The sequence below is a fragment of the Amblyraja radiata genome, chromosome 46, assembly GCF_010909765.2.
Source record: "Amblyraja radiata isolate CabotCenter1 chromosome 46, sAmbRad1.1.pri, whole genome shotgun sequence".
NCBI lineage: Eukaryota > Metazoa > Chordata > Chondrichthyes > Rajiformes > Rajidae > Amblyraja > Amblyraja radiata.
Window position 1 is genome coordinate 4807999 of NC_046001.1, and position 7298 is coordinate 4815296.

Sequence of the window (7298 nt, forward strand, 5' to 3'; positions counted from 1 at the left end):
GCAGAGAAGCATATACAGAGAGGGGGGGCAGAGAAACATATATAGAGAGAGAGGGGGGGCAGAGAAGCATATATAGAGAGTGAGGGGGGGGCAGAGAAGCATATATAGAGAGGGGGGGGCAGAGAAGCATATATAGAGATGGGGGGGCAGAGAAGCATATATATAGAGAGAGGGGGGGCAGAGAACCATATATAGAGGGGGGGGCAGAGAAGCATATATAGAGAGTGAGGGGGGGGCAGAGAAGCATATATAGAGAGAGAGGGGGGGCAGAGAAGCATATATAGAGAGTGAGGGGGGGCAGAGAAGCATATATAGAGAGTGAGGGGGGGGCAGAGAAGCATATATAGAGATGGGGGGGGCAGAGAAGCATATATATAGAGAGAGGGGGGGCAGAGAACCATATATAGAGGGGGGGGCAGAGAAGCATATATAGAGAGTGAGGGGGGGGCAGAGAAGCATATATAGAGAGGGGGGGGGGCAGTGAAACATATATAGAGATGGGGGGGCAGAGAAGCATATATAGAGAGAGGGGGGGGCAGAGAAGCATATATAGAGAGAGGGGGGCAGAGAAGCATATATAGAGAGAGGGGGGCAGAGAAGCATATATAGAGATGGGGGGGGGCAGAGAAGCATATATAGAGAGAGGGGGGGCAGAGAAGCATATATAGAGAGGGGGGGGGGCAGAGAAGCATATACAGAGAGAGGGGGGCAGAGAAGCATATATAGAGATGGGGGGGGGCAGAGAAGCATATATAGAGAGGGGGGGCAGAGAAGCATATATAGAGAGAGGGGGGCAGAGAAGCATATATAGAGATGGGGGGGGCAGAGAAGCATATATAGAGGGGGGGGGGCAGAGAAGCATATATAGAGAGAGGGGGGGGCAGAGAAGCATATATAGAGAGTGAGGGGGGGGGCAGAGAAGCATATATAGAGAGGGGGGGGGCAGAGAAGCATATATAGAGAGTGAGGGGGGGCAGAGAAGCATATATAGAGAGGGGGGGGCAGAGAAACATATATAGAGAGGGGGGGGCAGAGAAGCATATACAGAGAGGGGGGGGGGCAGAGAAGCATATACAGAGAGGGGGGGGCAGAGAAGCATATACAGAGAGGGGGGGGGGCAGAGAAAATATATAGAGAGGGGGGGGGGCAGAGAAGCATATATAGAGAGGGGGGGGCAGAGAAGCATATATAGAGAGGGGGGGGGGCAGAGAAGCATATACAGAGAGGGGGGGGGCAGAGAAGCATATATAGAGAGGGGGGGGGCAGAGAAGCATATATAGAGAGGGGGGGGCAGAGAAGCATATATAGAGAGGGGGGGGGGGCAGAGAAGCATATATATACAGAGAGAGAGGGGGGGGCAGAGAAGCATATATAGAGAGTGAGGGGGGGGGCAGAGAAGCATATATAGAGGGGGGGGGCAGAGAAGCATATATATACAGAGAGAGAGGGGGGGGGCAGAGAAGCATATATAGAGAGGGGGGGGGCAGAGAAGCATATATAGAGAGGGGGGGGCAGAGAAGCATATATATACAGAGAGAGAGGGGGGGGGAGGGGAAGGAACGTGTGATGGTGAAATGGGAGAGAAACAACTAGTTCAACATCTTCCCAGAGAAACAGAGAGGAAGAGGGAGGTGGGAGAGAGAAGCAGATATATATATATGTATATATAGAGAGATAAAACAAAGATCTCGATGTTCCCAGGGTGAGAGTGGGGGTAGTGAAAGATGCAGATATACACAGAGCGTGAGAGCATTTTCACAGCCCTGGAAGGAACGAGGAAAAAACAACCATTTTTTTTTACACCTTTTCTACACATTTTTCGTACGGGAGAGGGAGAGGGAGAGGGCGAGGGAGAGGGGAGGGTGAGTAGGGGGGATGGGAGAAGCAGATCCACAGAGAAAGCATTTCCTCATTCTCCTAGAGAGAGAGAGAGAGACCATTTCACGTTCTCCGAGAGAGAGCGAGCGAGAGAGAGCGAGAGGGAGAGAGAGAGAGAGCCACCATTTCACGTTCTCCGAGAGAGAGAGAGAGAGAGAGAGAGAGAGAGAGAGAGAGAGAGAGAGAGAGACCATTTCACACACTCCTGGATGGGGGGGGGGGGGGGGGAGAGAGAAAGCAAACATTTTAACAAGTTCTCTGAGAGAAAATAGGGTCAGAGAATGACGCATTTGGAGAGAGAGAGAGACAGAGAGAGACCGGCCGTTTGTACAGTGCAGGGAAGAGAGAGAGAGACAAATCTCACATTTTAACATGTTCCCTGAAAGGGTGAAGTGAGAGGGAGAGACAGGCAAACAGACAGGACAGAGAGAGGGGGAGGGAGGCAGATACACACAGATTGAGAGAATGAGAGCGTGGCCATTTCACGTGCTCCTGGAGAGAGTGACACACACACACACACGCGGAAGCCATTTCATGTACTCCTCTGGAGAGGCAGCCACCATTTTGTCATGCCCAGACTGAAATGAGAGGGGATGAGGACAGATGCAGACTCAAAGAGACAACAAAAGAGCAAGTGATAACGTGGCTGGCCATTTCCACAATTTCCCAGCGAGAGACCAACTTGTGAAGACTTGCACAGATTCCAAGGCAGGGAGAGAGATAGAAAGAGAAGGAGCGGCCATTTTCAACGGCAATTTTAGACAAAATATCATCCCAAAGAAAGAAAACATTTCCCCTTTCCCTCCCCCCTCCCGCCCCCCCACTGAGAGGGATACAGCTACTTCTCCCATCTTCCCTTCTCCCAAAGAGGGGGGAGAGAGAGAGGGCTAGCAGGGTAGTAAGCCAGACATGGGGAAAGGACGCCCGCTGTTATCCCGCGCGGGGATTTGAGAGAAAATACTTCAGGGGCGGCAGCACGGTGGAGCAGCGGGTAGAGCTGCTGCCGCACGGCACCAGAGACCCGGGTTCTACCCTGACCTCGGGTGCTGTCCGTTTGGAGTTTGCACGTTCCCTCTATGTCCATGAGATGCAGCTCCATCGGACTTTTGGTCAGGCCGCATTTAGAGTCTTGCGCGCAGTTCTGGTCGCCCCCATAACAGGGTGTGGAGGCTCTGGAGAGGGTGCACAGGAGGTTTACCAGAATGATGCCTGGATCAGAGGGTTTCAGCTACTGGGAGAGATTGGGACAGGCACATGGAAATGCAGGCATGGATTACGTGCAGGCAGAGGGGATCAGTTCAGCTTGGCATCATGTTCAGCACAAACATTGTGGGCCGAACGGCCTGTCCTTGTGCTGCCCTGATCTACATTCAAGTTCAAGTTCAAGTGAGTTTATTGTCATGTGTCCCTGTATAGGACAATGAAATTCTTGCTTTGCTTAAGCACAACAGAACATAGTAGGCATTTACTACAAAACAGATAAATGTGTCCATATACCATGATATAAATATATACACACATGAATAAATAAACTGATAAAGTGCAAATAACAGAAAATGGTTATTAATAATCAGAGTTTTGTCCGAGCCAGGTTTAATAGCCTGATGGCTGTGGGGAAGTAGCTATTCCTGACCCTGGTTGTTGCAGTCTTCAGGCTCCTGTACCTTCTAAAACGGTCTAGGACGACAGATGACACAATGGGCTAAGTGTTCGGCTGGCAACCGGAAGGTAGCTGGTTCGAATCCCGCTTGGAGTGCATACTGTCGTTGTGTCCTTGGGCAAGACACTTCACCCACCTTTACCTGTGTGTGTCCTTGGGCAAGACACTTCACCCACCTTTGCCTGTGTGTGTGGATGTAATTATGTGAAGCACTTTGGGGTCAATGCAAGTTGACTAAAAATGTGCTATATAAATAAAAGAAAAAAAAAAAAATTCTACCTGAAGGTAGCAGGGAGATGAGTGTGTGGGATGAGTGTGTGGCCAGGATGGTGTGGGTCTTTGATGATGCTGCCAGCCTTTTTGAGGCAGCGACTGCGATAAATCCCCTCGATGGAAGGGAGGTCAGAGCCGATGATGGACTGGGCAGTGTTTACTACTTTTTGTAGTCTTTTCCTCTCCAGGGCGCTCAAATTGCCGAACCAAGCCACGATGCAACTGGTCAGCATGCTCTCTCTATGAATACATGGGTTTCCCCCTTTTACTCCCCCAGGTTTCTCCAGTCTCCTCCCACATCCCAAAGATTAGTGGGACGGGGGGGGGGTGTTAATCGCCCCTCCGTAAATTGCCCCCGGTGTGTGCGAGTGAGGGGTCGAACCTAATGGAAATGTGGGGAGAATCAAAATGAATATATTGGGCGGTGAAGGTCAGCAGTATCGTAAAAAGTAAAAGTTTCAGGTCTGGGTGAAAGATGATCAAGAATATAAAAAATCATCTCCTAGCGGCGATATGAAAATCTCCCTCCTGCTTTCTTTTCTTGCTTGTGTTGAAGAAGGAACTGCAGATGCTGGAAAATCGAAGGTAGACAAAAAAGCTGGAGAAACTCAGCGGGTGCAGCAGCATCTATGGAGCGAAGGAAATAGGCGACGTTTTGGGACGAAACCCTGAAGGAAATAGGCAACGTTTCGGGCCGAAACCCGGAAGGGTTTCGTCCCGAAACGTTGCCTATTTCCTTCGCTCCATAGATGCTGCTGCACCCGCTGAGTTTCCCCAGCTTTTTTGTGTTCTTTTCTTGCTTATTTCTTTTGCTCACTATCACTTTTTCCCTCTTTTTATTCACACACACTAGACTCTCCTCTATCTTTTACTATCTCTCTCTTTCTTATTTCTCTCTTTAAAAAGGAAGTTGTACAGAGAATGTTTGTGTTAACATCATTTTGGGAACCTGTAAAAAGGTACCACTGTATTGCACTTACTTCTAATAAATAAAATTTAAAAAAAAAAAAAAAAAATGAAGGTCAGCATGGGCTCGGTGGGCCGAAGGGCCTGTATCCGTGCTGCACAACTCCGTAACTCGGTGATCGATTGCATCGTGTGGGAATGTGTTTGTGTTCCTGTTTGTGAGATCGTTTATAGCCAGTCTGCAGACAGCATTGTGCCACAAACTATACCAATGCTTGCTCCTTCCTGCCTTTCAGGGAACCCATCACACTCATTGACTTCGCGTGTGGCACCATCGGTTCGAGTCCAGGTAAGTCTGCTGGTGCGGTTCGGCAGCGGAGGTGAAACTCTAGGTCAGCAAGCAGTGATTTTCGTTTTTGTAATCAGTTGGAACCTCCATCTCCTGCTCTCTCCCCTGACGTTACACGTTTTGCACTGACTCCCTATGCCAACTGTTCAGCTGTTTTGGCAACAGGACTCTAACCCGCACAAGTGCCATTTTCCTTGCAGGATTGGGAGCGAGGGAGACGGCACATCGGGAACGGCACGGACGGGACAGGCAAGGCATCGGCGACATCTCGCCACTCGCCTCTCTTCACCTTTTCCTCTTGTGGTTTTAGGTCATCTCAACTCGACAGCACTGAGCAATGCAAGACGGATCCAGAATCTGTGCAGACTGGGCCGATCTGGGCCACGCATGGATTGTAGTTTTCACACAGTTGATGTGGTTCATTGCCATGCCTCTCAAGTCTATCTAACTCGCATTCCAAGCCCCTTGTCCGATCGTGCGCAAGTGTTACTTAATGCCTGGCTCTTCCAGCTTGGGAAGATGTTTCCTTTCCTTCAGCTCATCTCAGATCAGGCCGTGCATGTGGTTCTTGTTGGTGGATGGGGCTGGTGTGAGGGGGGGGGGGGGGTTGGATCAAGTCGCTGCCATCGTTGTCCATCGGTGTTAGCTCGCACCCGCTGCTTCTTGCTTCTCCCTCATTGCTCCGACCGACTTCCTGACTCGCTTGGACCACGTCAGGCTTTGTCCCGACATCGCGCGTGCGACCATTGTGAGCCCCCGTACTCACGTGCTGGGTCTGAGTGAGTTAAGGTCCTGTAACCGGGATGGGTGTGCGACCACAAACAATGTGAATCCAAAGACAGGCGGAGAACATGGGGCAAGACATTCACACTCCGTGCTGGAAGTCATGGATTACCTCCGTCAATGCCCGTCACGGCTTGGCCAACGTCTATAGCTGAAGAAGGGTCTCGACCCGAAACGTTGCCCATTCCTTCTCTCCAGAGATGCTGCCTATCTGTCCTGCTGAGTTACTCCAGCACTTTGTGTATATCTTCGGCATAAACCAACACCTGCAGTTCCTTCCTACACTATTCTCTACAGTGTTTGCTCAGTCCACTTTAGACAACTCTATTTCTTTGTAATTCCACGTATCCTAATTTAATGTGCAGATGTATCGTGGGGTGCAAGTCCATAATTCTCTGCCAGTGGCAACACAAGTAAATGTAGTGGCAATGAAGGCGGGTGGTACGCTTGCCATCCTAGCTCGGGGCATTGAGTATAAGAGTCAGGACATCATGGCGTAACTCTGTAGGACTGAGGTCAGGCTGCATTTGGAGTCTTGGGTGCAGTTCTGGTCGCCCCCATTACAGGGTGTGGAGGCTCTGGAGAGGGTGCAGAGGTTTACCGGAATGCTGCCTGGATTCGAGGGTTTCAGCTACAGGGAGAGGTTGGACAGACTCTGGAGACCCAGAGGTTGCGGGGAGACCTGAATGCCTTATACGAAATGATGAGAGGCGTAGATAGGGTAGACAATCAGAACCTTTTACCCAGGATGCATAGGTTTAAGGTGCGAGGGGCAGGTTTTTTTGGTGGGTGCCTGGAACGTGCTGCTGGAGGTGGTGGTGGAGGCAGATGCGATAGTGGCGTTTCAGAGGCATGTGGATATGCAGGGAATGGAAGGATATGGCATATGGGCAGGTAGATTAGAGATGGTCTTGGCATCATGTTTGGTACTGACATTGTGGCTGTACAGTCCTACAGTCTCTGTTCTATCCCAATGCTTCTAAATCTGTGGACTCCAGCATATACACAAAGACATGTGTGTGTGTAAACAGCACCACCTGCAGGTTACTCTACAAGCTACACACCTGCATCATTGCTTTGTCAAAGTGTCGGAACTGCCCAATCCATGCAGTGTTCTTAGACTCGAGAAGTTGGTGAAAAGGCTGTGGTAAATCTCCGGTAGGTTTAAACAGAAGTTGAGTTTAACCGTTAATATTTCACCGAGAATTTCAAACGAATAAAAGCGTACTTCCGACACCATGTCGCCATGCATCCCGATGAAATGCTTTCAAAAGAGAGCAAAGAGCTGGAGGAACACAGCAGGTCAGGCAGCATCTGTGGAGGGAATGGACAGGCGACGTTTCGGATCGGGGCCCTCCTTCTGACAGCCAGTTAATCTGCAGTGATTTTCTGAGTTGGGAGCGGTGAATGTAAGCAGGGAACAGAATCATCGCTTGTGGGTCAAAGGGA

At 50.2% G+C, this 7298-nt stretch overlaps 1 long non-coding RNA gene across 1 annotated transcript in view; it reads left to right on the forward strand.

Moving 5' to 3' along the window:
- Positions 1 to 6324, forward strand: part of LOC116968811 — an 11483-nt gene extending 5159 nt beyond the window's left edge. Inside the window, exon 3 of the long non-coding RNA XR_004410535.1 lies at positions 5014 to 6324. This is a non-coding gene — a long non-coding RNA (uncharacterized LOC116968811). The remainder of the gene's footprint in view (positions 1 to 5013) is intronic.
- The last annotated feature ends 974 nt before the right edge of the window (positions 6325 to 7298 follow it).